This window comes from Capra hircus, chromosome 5, assembly GCF_001704415.2.
Source record: "Capra hircus breed San Clemente chromosome 5, ASM170441v1, whole genome shotgun sequence".
NCBI lineage: Eukaryota > Metazoa > Chordata > Mammalia > Artiodactyla > Bovidae > Capra > Capra hircus.
In genome coordinates, this window is record NC_030812.1 from 95849281 (window position 1) to 95867816 (window position 18536).

At 43.7% G+C, this 18536-nt stretch overlaps 1 protein-coding gene and 1 long non-coding RNA gene across 2 annotated transcripts in view; both read left to right on the forward strand.

The window, feature by feature from the left end:
* LOC102176676 lies at positions 2555 to 3941 on the forward strand. Its single transcript, XR_310034.3, has 3 exons — positions 2555 to 2759; positions 2985 to 3136; positions 3905 to 3941. It is a non-coding gene; the product is annotated as an uncharacterized LOC102176676 (long non-coding RNA).
* Positions 15026 to 18536, forward strand: part of DUSP16 (dual specificity phosphatase 16) — a 107409-nt gene continuing 103898 nt past the window's right edge. Inside the window, exon 1 of the mRNA XM_018048468.1 lies at positions 15026 to 15092. The gene's annotated coding sequence lies outside the window, so the exon portion shown is untranslated. The remainder of the gene's footprint in view (positions 15093 to 18536) is intronic.

Consider the following 18536-nt stretch of genomic DNA (forward strand, 5'->3'; position numbering starts at 1 on the left):
ACTTACCATGGCACTTGTGATAGAGTAAGTAAAAAACAAAACAAAAAAACTCAGCCTGCATTTTTGCTTAGAAACTTTTTTTTAACAAAAATACCCTCCATCAAAGTTCGCTTTTGAGGTTGTTTCCAGTGTAAGTTTTAGTAAACCCTGAGTTGTTTGCTGAATGGAAATCTGACCGGGCTCCTCTTCCAGGTCTTGCATTTTTAAGGAACAAAAGATTGGAATCCTGGCTAATCCAGAAGGAAGCTTGGTTGTGGTACCTGTGACTTCAGAAGGACAGCAGGGGACCCATCTCTTATTTTACAAAGTGACTTCTCCAAATTTTGCTTCAGTTTTCTCCATTTCTAAGAGACGGAAAAAAAAAAAAGCAATCAAATTTACCCCTGGGGCCTATCAGACTTACTTTAAAAAAAATAGAATTTCAAAATAATTTGTTTCTTTTTGGCTGTGCTGGCTCTTCCTTGCTGTGTGCGGGCTTTCTCTAGCGAGCAGGGGTTCTTCTGTAGTGTGTGAGCTGCTCATTTCGCTGGCTGCTCTCATAGAGCACAGGCTCTATAGCGCGGGCTCAGTAGCTGTGGCACACGAGCTCTGTTGCCCCGCAGCACGTGGGATCGTCCCCGACAAGTGATCAACCCAGTGTCCCTTGTATTGCACGCTGGACCACGAGGGAAGCCTCCAGACTTACTTATGGCCCTCCAGATGTTTTTAAAAGCCACAAACTATTTATGAGGATTTAAGTATTGATATTTCCTGTCTCTCAGTATTATCTACTGCTGGAAGTAAATACCTTTGACTCTTTCTATCATTTCTCCTAACATTACAGATATTGTAATTTTTCTATTTGGTATCACATATCTTCCTTTGGGCTTCCCAGGTGGCACTAGTGGTAAAGAACCCGCCTGCCAATGCAGGAGACACAAGAGATGCAGGTTTGATCCCTGGGTCAGGAAGATCCCCTGGAGGAGGGCATGGCAACCCACTCCAGTGTTCTTGCCTGGAGAATCCCATGGACAGAGGAGTCTGGTGGGCTACAGTCCATGGGGTCCCAAAGAGTCAGACAGGACTGAAGCAACTTAGCATCATGCATCTTCATTTATTTTTGACTCATTTACATGTTTAAGAATTTTTTACAGCATATTTTCAATTCCTTTAAAGCCTTCCTTATCTACACAAGAAGTCTTCCATTCCAGGATTTACCTTTAAACCTTTTCACTTGTGCATAAGGTTGTTTCCAAAAACATTTTAGACTGAATATGGTTAATGTCAATTTTCTCTGGTCAATGCAGTGTTACTTGAATGGGACGGCACCTAATTTTGTGAGAATATTAGGGGACTTCCCTGGTGGTCCAGTGGCTAAGACTCTGAGCTCCCAGTGCATGGGGCACAGATTCCAATCCCTGGTCAGGGAACTAGATCCCACATGCTGCAAATAAAGAGTTCACATGTCACAGCTAAGACCCAGTGCAGCCAAATAATTAAATAAAAATAAATATAACCAAGAAAATAAAAATAGAATATTTTAAATATACATATAAAATAGTAGTAGTAGTAATACCACTTGGTTTCCAAAACTATTTTCATGAAATTTGTCTCAGAGGAATTAAAGGATTGCCACATGGAAGCTGACTGACGTGCTAATGGTGTTCCTGTCACCCAACTGCAGTCTTTTGGTAGAATAGAATGACTGTCCTTAAAAATTAGCATCATTCTGCTGAGTAGCCATTTCTATCTCGGTCATTCATAAATATGTCTGAGTCATTAAAGCCTATCGTTCTGCTTGCTGTGTGAAATAATTCTTTTAAAATATGTACTGTAAGTATATCTCAAATTTCAAAGGACATCCTTTGATCCTTATTTTGTAAAAAACAAAAAACAAAAAACCATGGTGATTCTGCCTTCACTGTTTCTGGGCTTGAGTCATACCATCGGTTGCATGACTGGCTAATTTTGTCATAGGACTCATTTTAGAGTGTGGTATAGGAACTTCCCCGGCGGTCCAGTGGTTAAGACTCCTCGCTCCCAATGCAAGGGACACAGGTTTGATCCCTGTTCAGGGAACCAAGGTCCAGCATGCCACATGGCACAGCCAAAACAAACAAACAAAAAAAAAAAACACAAACACAAAATGAAGATCGAGTGCAATGTAGGCATGCAAGAGTCTTAAAATTTGGTGCTGCCCCTTTCCTGACCCTCCTGATGTCCTCACAGTGACAAGAGTCAAGGCATGAACAGCAGCCCCCTCCTTCCACTCGTCACCAGTAGTCCATACAGGTCGTTTCAGATTTTACAGATTTACTGTACATTTCAGCTCTCTCCTCTAGATGTTTCTCTACAGGAGAAGAGAAAGTAATTTTTGTCCTAAGTGACGCTGCCTTCCTCAGACCAGCCTGCCAGCAAGGCCAGCAAGATGGCCTCGCCCAGGCAGATGCACACGCCGTCAGGGGTTGTGCACGGAATGTCCGTCCTTTGCTGCAATGTCTGGCGCCTCTGGCCTCAGCGTGGACTCTGACCCTCTCCTCTGTGCCTCACCCTTTCCCCTTTCTCACATGGTTCCTGCCTGGTGTTCTGTTCTTGCTGTTTCATGTTTTCAGACAGCGAGTCCTGAGAAGGCGTTATCCTTTCCCTACACCTGTAGGATTGTCTCCAGTTTGTTTTGTCTTGGAAAACTCCAGGCCTTCTGCTGTGTTGCCCTCCGGTTGCCTCCTTTCCCGCTCAGCTTGGAAGGTGTCTGTTGATCAGCTCTGTTCTGGCTACTGCAGGTAAGACTCAAATATAGGCGGCTCCGTTCCTGCCCGGTCACAGCTCCCAGACAGGGTCACACCTCCTTCGTAGTAACCCCTAGCCTCCCAGCCCTCCCGCATATCCACCACAGAGGCCTGGAGGTAAGGTGGGAGTGATCCTGGCTGCACTGGCCGAGTTTTCTGCCCAACAGTTGCGTTTCCTCCCCACCTCCCATCCTTCTCTCACACTTCTTTTCTCCCTAGTTTCTACACCTACATCAAGATCCACTTCTCTCCTGGCCACTGAAGCAACGCTTGACATCCAGTCCAGCTCTGCCCTCCTTCAGGTTGGGGAAGAGCTAACTGGGCATCTCTCCAGGTGCTGGCAGAACAGCTCAGGCAATCAAAGGGCTAAGGTACCCACGTTGCCAGGCTTTGAAGAGGCAGTTTGTTGGGGGCAGGGTTGGGAGTAGGGAGGGGGGATGAGGCTGGTGATGGAACTTCTCAAGGGAGCTGCCTGCCCAGATTTCCCTCTTGAATGTTTCCAGCTAACAGGTGGTCCCTCCACTGGAAGTAAATTCCTGAGTATTTTTATCCAACACCCCATAAACAAAATGGCAATGCTACTGGCTATGTCATACAACCGGGCGTATTGAATCATGTCCCCATTCATCAATTTGCCAAACAAAGCAGGTTGCTATCTGAGCTTGTTTGGAGAGAGGCTAACTATGGGAAGGAAGAAAAATTCAGGCATCTGCCTACAGGTACACTGTCAAGATTTAAATAATACATGTGCTTGGTGGTATCCAACTCTGTGACCCCACGAACTATAGCCCACCAGGTTCCTCTGTCCATGGGATTTTCCAGGCAAGAATACTAGAGTGGGTTGCCATTTCCTTCTCTAGGGAAATGATACATACAGGTTGACTTGGTGCATTTTTAAGTGACCCCTTCCCTACATAAGATGCACTGGCAGCATGATTGACACTCGAGTCATTGTTATGGGAACCGCACTATAATGCCTTGGGGAGGCCTGTTGCACTGGAACTGAGGTAGGGAGGAGCTGAAACCCAAGAGAGATGCAGAGTGTATCCAGAGGATAACTGATTTATTTTTTTAAGGCATTTTACTTTTTAAAGTCTTTACTGAATTTGTTAAAATACTGCTTCTGTTTTATATTTCAGCGTTTCTTTTGGCATGTGGAATCTTAGCTCCCTGACCAGGGATCACACCCGTATCCCCTGCATTGGAAGGTTAAAGTCTTAACCATTGGACCGTCCATGTTTTATAAATCCATCCATTCATTTAAAAACACATCAAGCAACTCCTTCTCATCAGGCCTTGTGCTGTATGCTAGACACACCAAGATTCACGAGGCTTACACATTGATGGGGGATTCTCTACGTATGTGCAAGATAGTGTGTTAAGTGTGATAATAAAGGCACACATAAAATGTAGAGGGGATCTAGGGCGTGTCTTTCCTGAAGAGCTCTTTTCTGAGCCAAGTCTCAAAGGATGAGTATAAAGCAAGAAAAGATACATTTTCAAAGGCATTGTGGTGTGGAATTACAATGGGGAACCCACACATAATTTGGTGTGAGTATAATTCAGGCTTCTTAGGAGCTGGGAAGAGCAGTGTCAAGAGCTCGGGGCAAATGTATACAGGAGCTAGATGATGAAGCACAGTGAATGTCTAGCTTGGGAGTAGGGACTTAATTTGAAGGTGCTTGGGAGCCTCTGGGCTTCCCAGGTGGCGCTAGTGGTAAAGAAAGTGAAGTCGCTCAGTCGCGTCCAGCTCTTTGTGACCCCATGGACTGTAGCCCACCAGGCTCCTCCGTCCATGGGATTTTCCAGGCAAGAGTACTGGAGTGGGGTGTCATTGCCTTCTCCAGGAGACCTTCCTGACCCACGGATTGAACCCGGGTCTCCCACATCGCAGGCAGACGCTTTACCGTCTGAGCCACCAGGGAAGTGCTAGTGGTAAAGAAGCTGCCTGCCAATGCCAGAGACATAGGAGACTGGTGGGGAAGATCCCCTGGGGGAGGGCATGGCAACCCACTCCAGTACTCTCGCCTGGAGAATCCCACGGACAGAGGAGCCTGGCAGGCTACAGTCCATGGGGTCACAGAGACTAAAGCAATTTAGCACAGGAGCCGCTGAGAGTTGAAGCAGGAGAGTGACAAATACGGGGGAACTGACTGTTTCACATGCAGCTGGCAGCTCCTCAGTATCTGTCATTTTATGATATTAAAAAAAAGTAATTTTATTAACTTTGGCTGTGCTGAGTCTTTGTTGCTGTGCAGGCTTCTCCCTAGTTGTAGTGAGTGGGGACTGTTCTTCGTCGGAGTGCACGGGCTCTTCATTCCAGCGGCTTCTCTGGTGGAGCACGGGCTCCAGGCCCATGGGCTGCGGTGGCTGCAGTTCCCGGACTCTAGAGCACAGGCTCAGTAGTTGTGGTTCGTGGGCTTCGTTGCGCCGCAGCCTGTGGGATCTTCCCAGATCAGGAATCTAACTCATGTCTCCTGCATTGGCAGGCAGATTCTTTACCACTGAGCCACCCCCGCACTTTTTTTTTTTTTTTTAATATTTATTTATTTGGCTGCACCAGGTTTTACTTGCTGCACACAAGATCTTTGATCTTTGTTGTGGCATGAGGGATATTTAGTTGCGGCTTGCAAACTCTTAGTTGTGGCATGTAGGATCTAGTTCCCTTCCCAGTTAGATCAAATTTGGGTCCCCTGCATTGGAAATTCAGAGTCTTAGCTACTGGACCACCAGGAAAGTTCCTATTTTATAATATTTTATTATATTATGTCATACTTGTAATATATGTATTACACCAGATGTATATCGCCAGGAAGAAATGGATGGGCAGATAGAGAGAATGCTAGACAGAGAAGCTGAATTTAGAATCTTTCATTTATTCAATCGAGTTGAAAATATATTATTTAAGAGAGGTGAAAAACTAAAACTCTGTGTTGTCCACAGAAACTTTCCTTAAACAGATGGAATTTCTCTTTTTCATTTGTAAAAGTTTTTAAAAAAAAAAAAAGGAGCTTTTTATTTCAAAATTAGTATTCGCCCATGGTTAAAATATCCCAACAGCAAAGAAGATTGTAAGGTAAAAAGTAAAATTTCCAGACACACTTTCTAGAGTTAACCACCGTCCAGCCTTCCAGAAATGTTGAACACACTACAAAGAATAGAAGTACCTCCCTCTCATTTTCACATAGATGGTGCTGAATTACACTGCACATTTTTCCATTAACAACCTGTACTGGGCATGATTCCGTTGTCATTGTTATGTGGAACTCTCTCCTTCCTTCAGTCTTGGTTTTCTTTCTTTTCTTTCAGAATCTACTTTTTGTTTTACTCTTTATTTTTACTAGCTAAGCAATAAAAAAATACACAACTTTGATTATACATCTTTCTGTTCTCGTGTGACTGTTGTCTGTGGGACAGATTCCTAGAAGAAGAACCTCTAGATTAAGTATATAAACCCTTGAATTTTGGCAGGTTACTGACAAGGTTTCCTCAGAAAGAGTTACAAACCATTTATTTCCACCAGAAATTTCCATTTCCTGTATGTTTCCTCACCACACAACATGGTTTGTTATCACACTTTTAAAGTTTTGCCAACTCAATATACTAAAAATTGGTATCTTGTTTTTCTAGAGCATCTTTAGGTGTATAACTTGAAGGGAGATACAGACTTCCCATGTGTTACCATGCCTTAATTTGCACTTACTGAATTAGCAATGAGATTGGATATTCTTTGTGTATGTGGTGGGGCTTTCATATTTTGTTTTCTGAACTTCCAGTTCATATTCTTTTATAGGTGGTTGGTCTTTTTCTTCAGATTTCTAAAAACTCTATATGTATATTCAAGAAATTATTGCTGATATCATATATGCTAATCATTTTTTTGCCCAGATTGTTGCCTTTGACTTTGTAGGTTGTATTTTTAATTCTATTTTTCAGTAGTCACATTTATTCATCATTTCTTTATGACTTCTAGATTTTATGTCATAGTTAGGAAAAGCTTTCTCCATGACAAGATTATACAAAAATTCATTGTTTTATTCTAGTACTTTTTGCAATTTCACTTTTATATTTAAACCTTTTCTCCACCTTGGATTTATTTTTGATGTACAGAGAAAAATGGAGCTCTGCTTTTATTATTTTTCTAAAAGACTGACCACTTATCCCAATGGTGATTATTGAATATTTTCCCTACTCATTTGGAATGCTCCCTTTATCATAAAAGTTATTTCATTTGCACATGGGTTCATATCTGGACTGTCTACCTTTTTCCATTGACCTGCCTATTTCAGCACTGTACTGTTCATTGATGTGGTTTAGAATGCATTTTTTAAAAATCTAGTGGCTTTAAGGCAGTAAAAGTATTCTATATGATATTATTATTATGGCTGTATGTCATTATATATTTGTCCAAACTCGTATGATGTGCCCCACCAAGAGGGAACCCTAAGGTAAAGTATGGATGTTGAGTGATTGTGGTGCGTCAAGGTAGGTTCATTCCTGGTTAAAAAAAGAGAAAGAACCATTACAGTGAGCAGTGTGGATAATGGGGGAGGCTATGCATGTGTGGCGTGGTAATAAATGGGAAGTCTGTATCTCCCTTCAAGTTATACACCTAAAGTTGCTCTAGAAAAATAAAAAATAAAATCAAAGAATTTAAAAACGAACAGCACTAACTTCCTTTCATTACTCTATTCTCATCCTTTTTAAAAAAATTTTTCGTTGAAGTACAGTTTTACAATATTGTGTTAATTTTTTCTGTACTATATCTTCTTTTTCATGTTCTTTTCCATTGTGATTTGTCACAGGACATTGAATACAGTTCCCTGTGTTATATAGTAGGGCCATGTCGTTTTTCATCCTGTATGTAGTAGTTTGCCTCTGCTAATCCCAAGCTCCCAATCCTTCCCTCCCCTCCTCCTCTCCTCCTCGGTGACCACAAGTCTATTCTCTATATCTGTGAATCTGTTTTTGTTTCACAATATGTTGATTTGTATTGTGTTTTAGACTTCACATTTAAGTGGTACCATGGGGTATTTGTGGAAACTTCTAAAAGAGATGGGAATACCAGACCACCTGACCTGCCTCTTGAGAAACCTGTATGCAGGTCAGGAAGTAACAGTTGGAACTGGACATGGAACAACAGACTGGTTCCAAATAGGAAAATGAGTACAGCAAGGCTGTATATTGTCACCCTGCTTATTTAACTTATATGCAGAGTATATCATGAGAAACGCTGGGCTAGAAGAAACACAAGCTGGAATCAAGTTTGCCAGGAGAAATATCAATAACCTCAGATATGCAGATGACACCACCTTTATGGCAGAAAGTAAAGAGGAACTAAAAAGCCTCTTGATGAAAGGGAAAGAGGAGAATGAAAAAGTTGGCTTAAAGCTCAACATTCAGAAAACAATGATCGTGGCATCTGGTCCCATCACTTCATGGCAAACAGATGGGGAAACAGTGGAAACAATGTCAGACTTAATTTTGGGGGGCTCCAAAATCACTGCAGATGGTGATTGCAGCCATGAAATTAAGAGACGCTTACTCCTTGGAAGGAAAGTTATGATCAACCTAGATAGCATATTCAAAAGCAGAGACATTACTTTGCCAACAAAGGTCCATCTAGTCAAGGCTATGGTTTTTCCTGTGGTCATGTATGGATGTGAGAGTTGGACTGTGAAGAAGGCTGACAGCTGAAGAATTGATGCTTTTGAACTGTGGTGTTGGAGAAGACTCTTGAGAGTCTCTTGGACTGCAAGGAGATCCAACCAGTCCATTCTAAAGGAGATCAGTCCTGGGTGTTCTTTGGAAGGAATGATGCTAAAGCTGAAACTCCAGTACTTTGGCCACCTCATGCGAAGAGAGTTGACTCATTGGAAAAGACTCTGATGCTGGGAGGGATTGGGGGCAGGAGGAGAAGGGGACGACAGAGGATGAGATGGCTGGATGGCATCACCGACTCAATGGATTTGAGTTTGAGTGAACTCCGGGAGTTGGTGACGGACAGAGAGGCCTGGCGTGCTGCAATTCATGGGGTCACAAAGAGTCGGACACTACTGAGCAACTAAACTGAACTGAACTGATGGGGTACTTGTCTTTCTGTTTTTGACATACTTCACTTAGTATGATAAGTGCTAGGGCCATCCGTATTGCTGCAAATAGCATTATTTCATTCTTTTTGATGGGTGAGTGAGATTTCATTGTATATGCACCCCATCTTCTTTATCCACTCATCTGTCAATGGACATTTAGGTTGCTTCCATGTCTTGGCCATGGTAAACAGTGCTGTGATGAACATAGGGGTACATTTTCAAATGTATCTTTTTGAATTATAGTTTTGTCTGGGTGCATGCCCAGGAATGGGATTGCTGGATCATATGGCAACTCTATTTTTAATTTTTTGAGGAACCTCCACCCTGTTCTCCACAGTGGCTATACCAATTTACATTCCCACCAACAGTGTAGGAGGGTTCCCTTTTCTCTGTACCCTCTCCAGCACTTGTTATTTGTAGACTTCTTAAGGATGGTCATTCTGACTCATGTGAAGTGGTGCCTCACTGTAGTTTCGATTTGCATTTCTCTAATAATTAGCAAAGTTGAGCATCTTTCACATGCTTTTTGACCATCTGTCTGTTTTCTTTAGAGAAATGTCTGTTGAAGTCTTCTGCCCATTTGTCAATTGGGCTGTTTGTTTTTTTGTTGTTGTTGTGTGAGCTGCTTGTATATTTTGTAAGTTAAGCCCTTGTTGGTTGCATCGTTTATTAGTACAAATATTTTCTCCCACCCCATAGGCTGTCTTTTTGTTTTGTTTATGGTTTCCTTTGCTGTGCCAGCACTAGTTAGTTTGATTAGGTCCTGTTTGGTTTTTTTTTGTTTTTATTTCTATTGCCCTGGGAGACTGACCTAAGAAAACATTGGTATGATTTATGTTAGAGAATGTTTTGTGTCTTCATCCTTATATTTCCAGATGATCTGTTCTCAAGTGCCAATAAAAGATGTAATGGTATGCTCTGTTTGTGTACAGTAACAATGGTGGATAACATAATTTAATGAGTCAATAACCACTACGATTTTTTATTGTTGTTTTCATTTCCAGTATTGCAGTGTGAACAACATTGATTCATATCTGTTTTTCTGATGTGTTTGTATGTATTATAATTTCTTCTTGTGCTTCCCCAAATAAACTTTTGGCTCGAGACTGTTTAACAATGTCCCAGTGTTTACTCAGTCACTATGCTGAACTTTTTTAAACGCACAAAAAACAAGCAGTGCCTGTTGAAAGGTGAAAACCCAAGGCGTGTGCTAGAAGGTGGGTAAAGAAAGCTCATGTCCATCCTGCCTCTCCGCATATAGCCCCAAGTAAATGCGGGGTCCCAGAATTAGCCTTTGCTAGCTTTTCCTCCAAGCCAGGTATCTCCCATCTATGTAATATTTAAAGATGTATCATTTCATTCTTAGAAAAAAGAGTTACCAAGATTATTAAGGAAACCTTTGGAATCTTAGTAGCTGTAGCCATGGTAGCTGGCTTCTAACCCTTGTGTGGTTTACCGGAGGCCCATCTGCTCTCTCCCCATGCCTTCCCCTTCTTGAAGTCCTTCAGCACTCAGAAGTTCTGTTAAAACCTCTATGAATCACAAGTGGAGGGTTTATAAGTGAAAAGCCAGAAAATTCAGAAATTACAGGCAGAGGCAAGTGACACAGTGGCTCATTGGCAAGCTCTGTCCTTCCCCATCATCATTTTCACCACCACCCCCTCTCCCCGACAGGATTTGAAAGTTCAGTGCTAGACATCCCATCTATAGGGACCTGCCAAGAGAATTTCTCAGTTAGGCTCCCAACTTGTAACTCTCCATCTTGAAGTTGCAGGTGAGTACTAGAAAACCTGGGGAAACAGGAACTGATGGACTCCCTCATAAAACATAAGAAGGGGTTTTGACTGGTTTACATGATCATAGTCCAGTGGTGCAGTCGTAAAGAATCCGCCTGCAATGCAGGAGACGCAAGAGACACAGGTTGGAACCCTGGATGGAGAAGATCCCTTAGAGAAGGAAATGGCAACCCACTCCAGTATTCTGGCCTGAAAAATTCCACGAACAGAGAAGCCTGCCAGGCTATGGTCCATGGGGTTGCAGAGTCCGACACGACTGAGCGATTGAGCATGCAAGAGAACAGTCCAGAGCCCATTACCCTATGAAGACTTAGAATCTTCCTTTGATGACCTTCTACGCGGTGACCTCAGATAGACCTCCTGTATTGGGGTAGAGACTGAACTAAGTGATCTTCGAGTTGGGCTGTGTATGAGTCATGGAAAGCTTCCCCGAGGAAGCTGAGCTAAATCTAAAATGAGATGCAATGAGGCACAACAGCGAGAGGAGAAGAGAAAGCGGCATTCCAGGTGGAGGAAAAAGTATAAGCAAAGGCATGGTGATGTGATGATACTGCGTAGCAGGAGCTACAGAGAATTTAGTACCATATTTTCGCAGCATCAAATGCCAGGTAAGACACGGCAGGGGTGATGTTGGGAAAGAAGTAGGGACTAGCCAAATTCTAGAGGTCCTGGTGTACCATGATCAGAAGCTTGGGTTTTAGCTTACAAATGTTTGAAGGGCTTTTGAACAAATGAATGACCTATAGTAACTGGGATAACTCCCTATATAAATATACTGATGAGCTTAGCGAAAAAGTATACAAGGCAATTTTGTACTTGGCCTAATTAGTGAATGCTGGTGAGATTCTTGTCATTTATATGCTATGAGATCATCATATTTGTTCTTTCTTAAAATTTTTATTTATTTATTTATGGATGTCCTGGGTTTTTGTTGCTGTGCAAAGGGTTTCTCTAGCTGTGGTGCGTGGGCTTCTCATTGCAGAACATGGACTCTAAGGCATGTGGGCTCAGTGGTTGTGACACATAAGCTTAATTGCCCCGAGGTATGTGGAATCTTTCCAGACCAGGGATTGAACCCTTGTCCTCTGCATTGCCAGCCAGATTCTTTACCACTGGACCACCAAGGAAGTCCCATACCTATTCTTAGATTGATAAAATGTAGTCTCCACCTTAGCTTCTCAACCTGGATTATGACATAATTGGACTTATGTATTGGAAAGATCTTTCTGCTAGTGTTGCAAGAGACCATTTTAGGAATGTTGGGACTGAAAGGAGAGAAGTAAAGTACTGTTGGAATTGCCTAGGTAAACCATGTCTAGGCTTGAACGAGGGTTGTAGTTAGATACAACCTTTGACAGAATCAACAGATTTGCTGAAAAAGTTGGTTTACTATAATGTGACAGGGCTTCCGTAGTGGCTCAGACAGTAAAAGTATCTGCCTGCAATGAAAGGAGACTTGGGTTCGATCCCTGGGTCCAGAAGATCCCTGGAGAAGGGATTGGCAACCCACTCCAGTAGTCCTGCCTGGAGAATCCCATGGAAATGGAGCCTGGCAGGCCACAGTCCATGGGGTTGCAAGAGTCAGACACGACTTAGCAACTAACACACACACAATGTGGCAGCAATGAAAAATATACTTCTCACGAACAGTCACAATGGACTGATAACCTCAGCTTCTCTGCTCTGAAATTCAAGTCTGCTTTTTACTGAGGTCATGCTTCTCAAAGGCTGCTTCATGACTGAATGTGGTGGGGCCAGGAGGTGGGTACGGGGGGTGGCAATGCTGAGAAGACCCATTCCTGGGAAATGTGGGACTTCTCTCTTGGGCAGTGTCAGTTCCAGGATGTTTCATCAGCTTTGCTAGACTTTCTTAGACCTGCACTGCAGTCTAAGATTCTTCCACTCCACCAACTTTCTCCCTTCCCCTCCACTCCCCTCCCCTCCTCTCCTCTCCCTTCCTCCCTCCCTCTGCCCCTCTCTTCCTTCCTCCTCCTTCCATGACTCATAAGGGTCAGACCTGCATCACGGTCTGATGGCTCTCCCAGAGAATCTGAACTAAGTGGGGAAGCTTCTGGGCTCTGGACCCACAATAACCTGGGTGTGAATCTGGCCCCACCATCCCTAGATACATGAGTTCAAGCAAGTAATTAATCTCTTGAAAGTGTCAGTCTTCTCATCTGTAAAATCATGATACTTATTGTGAGGATTAAATCAGTAAGGCTTATAAATTACTTACCACAGTATCTGGCACATGATAAGTACCTGGTAAATGTTAGCCATTCTTATTATTAGATATGGAGGATGAAAGAGAGAAGGAAATCAGGGGCAATTCTTAGGTTCTGTTTACAACATATACCCCAGTGGCTCAGTGGTAAAAGAATCTGCCTGCAATGCAAGAGTTGCAGAAGACCTGGGTTTGATCCCTGGGTTGGGAAGATCCCCTAGAGGAGGGCATGGCAACCCATTCCAGTATTCTTGCCTGGAGAAGCCCATGGACAGAGGAGCCTGGCAGGCTACAGTCCATGGGGACACCACTGAGCGACTAAGCATGCATGCATATCAAATGAAATGCTTTTGGTACAACAATTTAGCTGTTAACTATGAGACAGCAAGCCCACTGCAAAATGTGACTTCACATGTGATCCTCTCCATTCCCAAACACGCTTACAAGAGCTTAAGGCAGAACCAAAATCCAAATCATAGACTGGAATATGGAGATAAAACTAACAAAACCGAATGGAAAGAGAACATGTAAATGCCTGAACAAGGTTTTAGGAAATCTGGGCTATAAACCCGGGACAAGGGAAATTGCACTGAACAGTGGTTTATATGAAAAATACCACGGATTTTAGGTGAACTGCCATCTCTCTGGAGCCAACAATGCAGTTTTTTGGCTTGTAGAGAAATGGGTGTGGTCTCAGGCTGCATAGTAGAAGTACAATACCCAATAGTGGGTAACCTCAGGTTCCTCATCTGCAAGTTTAGGGGCCTGGATGAGATGATTTGAGAGTCCCATACAACTTGTGATTTGTGAGTCTGTGACTTAATGTCCTAAACTTGAATTCCTGCATTTTGGGGAAGTGACTATAGAAAAGATATACAGCCTTGATGAAAACAAATAATTCATTTCTCTGCGTAACTCTACAGCCCCAGGGCTCTCCAGTGGGAAAAAAAATCTTTCTGCATGCTGATGTCCCCCACAGAGCCCTCCTGAAGCACACGTGGCAGTGGAACAAAATTGCATACATCTGTTTCGCACCAGGTCAAGCTTTGCACAAAACTCTTTCTCTTGAGGTGGCAAGCTTGAGCAACCAGTTTTTCCTGAAGTTTGCCTGATAAATATGTGTATGATGAGCTGTGCTGTCATTCTTCTATCTTGCCATAGCCTTGAAGGGCCCCTCCCAAGCTGACTGGCTGCTTATTGACATGGGTAATCAAGGATTTCAGACTCAGAGACCAAGGTCAACATGAAACCATGACAGAAAGGACTAGCGATCCCTAGGACACAGGCCCCCTTACTAGGCTCTGCTGCCTTGGGGCTGAGGGAGGGAGGGGGTGGGGGTCCCAGCCCAACAGGCAGCCTGAGATGGTTTTGTGAACAACCAGTGGGCTTGTTCCCTCTGTCTCTTGCTGCCATTCTCTTCTGAGTCCCCTCATCTTACACTTTCCAGCATTTAAAACATCTTTGGAGACAGACGGCAGAAGAGAGCAATCATGGGAAAAGCAAAGCTTTAATAAAAATAGAATTCCAAATGTCTCAGCAGGGCTCTCTTTGTCTAACTCCAAGAGATTTAGAGAGTGGATCAAACAACCTGCATCTCCTTGTTCTGCAGTTACCCAGGTGTGAGCCCCCGGGTGAGCCTCTCAACACCCCTGGGTCCCTGTCTACTCACTTGAAAAGTGAGGCTGAATCCCACCTGGCTACTTTGGAGAGTGGAGGAGTCATTTTAGGCAACCCTGGTTCACAGAGGACCCCTGACTGAGGCCTAGGACATACACTGAGTGGGGAAGGAACTGTGTATAGGCTTGGCGGTGAACCTTGTGAAGCCTGTTAGAAGGACCCTAGAACTTGAGTGTTTGAAGGACAATAACCAAGAATCAAAATCCCCAGACTGATGGGTTCCTGCATCACGTAAGTCCCTCCCAGGTATGGGCTGAGTTGCTCCAAGTCTCACTTTCTTCATTCTGCCAGGCAGAAGAGGTCACTGAGAGTGGGGCGGTGGCCAAAAAGATCATGTTTTGGAAACAGAGGTAGCAGAAAGGCCAGAAGAGGAGTAGCCCCTGAAAATAGCAACAACTGACCACACTGTTCTCTTTCTAGATCGGAGGGGACCAAGGGGCCAGGTAGCTACAGCATCTCTGGCTGCCTGAGTACCTGCCTCCCATCAGCAGCACAGCCACCAACTTGGGCCAGGAAAGAAAACCTTGGACAAAAAGGGGTAAGTCCAGGAAATGCCAAATTAGTTGGACTTTTACAGATCTTTGTGGGATCCTTAGACATTTATATTCTCAGGGGAGAGACCTTCCTTTTTTATTCTTGTATAATAGGCAAAACCTAACACTTACCTTTGTAACCATCTTTGAAAGTGTAATTCAGTGGGGAGACATATTTGATGACTTCAGTTCTATGCCGATGTACAATAGATTGTGTACTCTCTGCTGTCAAAGGTCCTTACTGGCCTGCGGAGTCAGACAGTAGGGTCCCATTGGTTAAGGTAGGTTTGTCTCCTGCAATAGGGAAACACCCTCAGTATACCACATACACCATGGAAAATTATCCAGAGGTTGTTTTTCGTTGATACAGGTGAGATCTCACTCACCGTTATGTCCCTTTAATTTGTATCTCTGTCTTGGCCCTAAGAACTTGTCCAGACCCGTGGCTTTGCCCTTGGGCCTGTTTTCTTTTCTTCGGCTACATTTTTGTTCTCAGCAGACTCCTGGCTTTTTCTGACTATGAAAAACCTATTCTTCCTGGGATCTGACTTGTCTGCTCCTTCTTAGCTATGGGTCTTGCATAGCTTTGGCATCAGATGCAATGCTCAGCCTCAGCTCTTTACCTGAGCTCCAATCCCACGTCCCTGACTGCCTACTGGTCATTTCCTGTGGAATGTACCACTCATCATCCTGCCAAACAGATTGCGACAGATTGTCCAAAGCGGCCTTCATTTTTTTTGCCACAAACCAGCTGTTCCCGTAACCTCTCAGCCCTTGTCAATAATAGGCTAAGTCATTCAAGCAAGAAGCAAAGTCCTCTTTGATCTAATCTCCTTTCATTGCCCTCAGTCATTCAGTCCCCAAGAACAATCAGATTTTCTTCCAAATATTGATCATTGTTTCTATTCTTCTCTCCCTCCCTTGTCCCATGCCCATTTCTAGGTCATCACCAACTCTAATATCATCTACCACTCATGTCCACTCTTTCCTAATTCAATTCCCTGTGCCAGGCCAATGCCAGACCTGTCTTTATTCATTAAGTCACAGCTGTTAACCTTTAAACTCTTCCCTATTCCTATCCTATGCTGCTGCTGCTAAGTCACTTCAGTCGTGTCCAACTCTGTGCGACCCCATAGACGGCAGCCCACCAGGCTCCCCTGTCCCTGGGATTCTCCAGGCAAGAACACTGGAATGGGTTGCCATTTCCTTCTCCAATGCATGAAAGTGAAAAGTGAAAGTGAAGTAGCTCAGTCATGTCTGACTCTTAGCGACCCCATGGACTGCAGCCTACCAGGCTCCTCCATCCATGGGATTTTCCAGGCAAGAGTACTGGAGTGGGGTGTCATTGCCTTCTCCAATTCCTATCCTATATGCTTGCCCTTATCAGGCTGTTGTGTGTGTGTGTGCATGCGCTCAGTTTTGTCTGACTCTTTTGTGACCCTATGGCTACCTTTTGTAGCCTGTCAGGCTCCTCTGTCCACAGAATTCTCCAGGCAAGAAGCCATTTCCTCATCCAGGGGATCTTCCCGACCTAGGTATCGAATGGGCAGGTGGATTCTTAACCACTGAGCCACCTGGGAAGCCCCTGTGTGCATGCTAAATCACTTCAGTTGCATCTGACTCTTTGCAACCCTATGGACTGTAGCCTGCCAGGCTCCTCTGTCCATTGATTCTCCAGGCAAGAGTAAGTACTTCAGTGGGTTATCATGCCCTCCTCCATGGGATCTTCCCAATCCAGGGACTGAACTCACGTCTCCTGCAGCTCCTGCATTACAGACAGATTCTTTACCTGTGATCCACCGGGGAAACCCCTTTCAGGTTGTTAAAATTTCCTTTAATTTTACCCCATTCTAGATAATCGCTTTGCCAGGCAGTTATTATATATTGTAATGGAAAGTTTAATGGACTTGGGATTAGTGGATCTGCTTTCAAACCCCCGCTCTGTACTCAGCAGAACCACTTGGAGGAATTCACTAACTCCTGGAGCCTTGGGTCCCCATCTGCACAGAGGGGAGAACTGTGCCCGTGCCCTATGGAATTTCACAAGGATTTAATGAGATGATGTGTGTAGAGGCAGGTTTGCATTGTGCTCAGAAAGCACGTTTGAGCTGACTGCCTTGATTCAAATCCAGGCTTTATCACACAGTAACTATGTGACCTGGAGCAAGTTCCTTCACCTGTCTGTGCTTCATCTTTTTCATCTGTAAAATGAAGATACAACCAGTGCAATACTTCATAAAACTATAGTGACAATTCAGTGAGATAATGAATATAAAGTGCTTAACATAGCGCCTGACGTAACAAAACCTCTAATGGGTATAAGCTGTTATTATGTGCCAGAGACCTAGCACAGAGCTTGACACCTGATCAGCACTTAATAAATGTTTGCTAGATTTGTTGATGAATTCATCTTATGCCTATGATCTCATTTCCTACTGATTCTTGCTATGGATGTTCTTGTGCCCCTTGTCCTCCAGACAGGCCGACTACCTTGGCTTTTCATGAATATGTCTCCCACTTTTCTTGCCTTTGGTTATGGTACATCTCTTTTCTAGATTGTCATAATTTCTCTTCCCTGCCTATCCAAAGTCTCCCTATTCTCTAAAGTCCATCCTGAATCCTGCCTCCACGAAACTTGCCCTCATCACTTCTGTACAAATTGATTTCTCACTTTTCTAAACCAGGGACCCTCAGTTTAGCATCTGGTACACTCTTAGATGGGCTTCCAAGATGGCTTAGTGGTAAAGAACCCACCTGCCAATGCGGGAGATGTGAGTTCGATCCCTGGGTCGGGAAGGTCCCCCAGAGAAGGAAATAACAACATGCTGCCGTGTTCTTGCCTGGAGAATCCATGGGTAGAGGAGCCTGGCGGTCTACAGTCCGTGGGGAGCAAAAGAGTCTGACGTGCTTTAGCGACTACACAACAACAACAACATTCTTAGGGGCTTTTTCTTGTGTATTTGCTTTATGACTTCAACTAGTTTGGAAAATATTCCTCAGTCTAGCATTGTTTCAGAATACAGAGTAAGTGTAGTGAATATTTGAACTACTAGATGACCTTATCAACTCAGACTATCTCTTCGGATAATATGGTTTTTCAGATTGTATTGAGGGTGGAATTTGGAGAATGGGACACATGCTTAGTTGTCTGAGGGTAAGAAAGGATCTGGAATTCTGAAAAAGTTTATCTTATCAACAGAATGGCACATGAGGGTGGACAGACGAATAGGGGTAGAGGTAAGAGGCTCCTAGTAGATGAGATGGGCCTATGGCCTCTGGGCCAGAGCGTTGGGGAAATTCTTGAGCCCAGGTGAGGCAGACCATGGCTGACACAGACAAGAAAGTGTCCCCAATTCAAATCTGGTTCTTGCTGTGACAGGTTTTGCCTTGAACCAGTTTCTCAAGCTTCTTACATCTTTGCACAACATTTGCCCTATTGAGAAACTGGT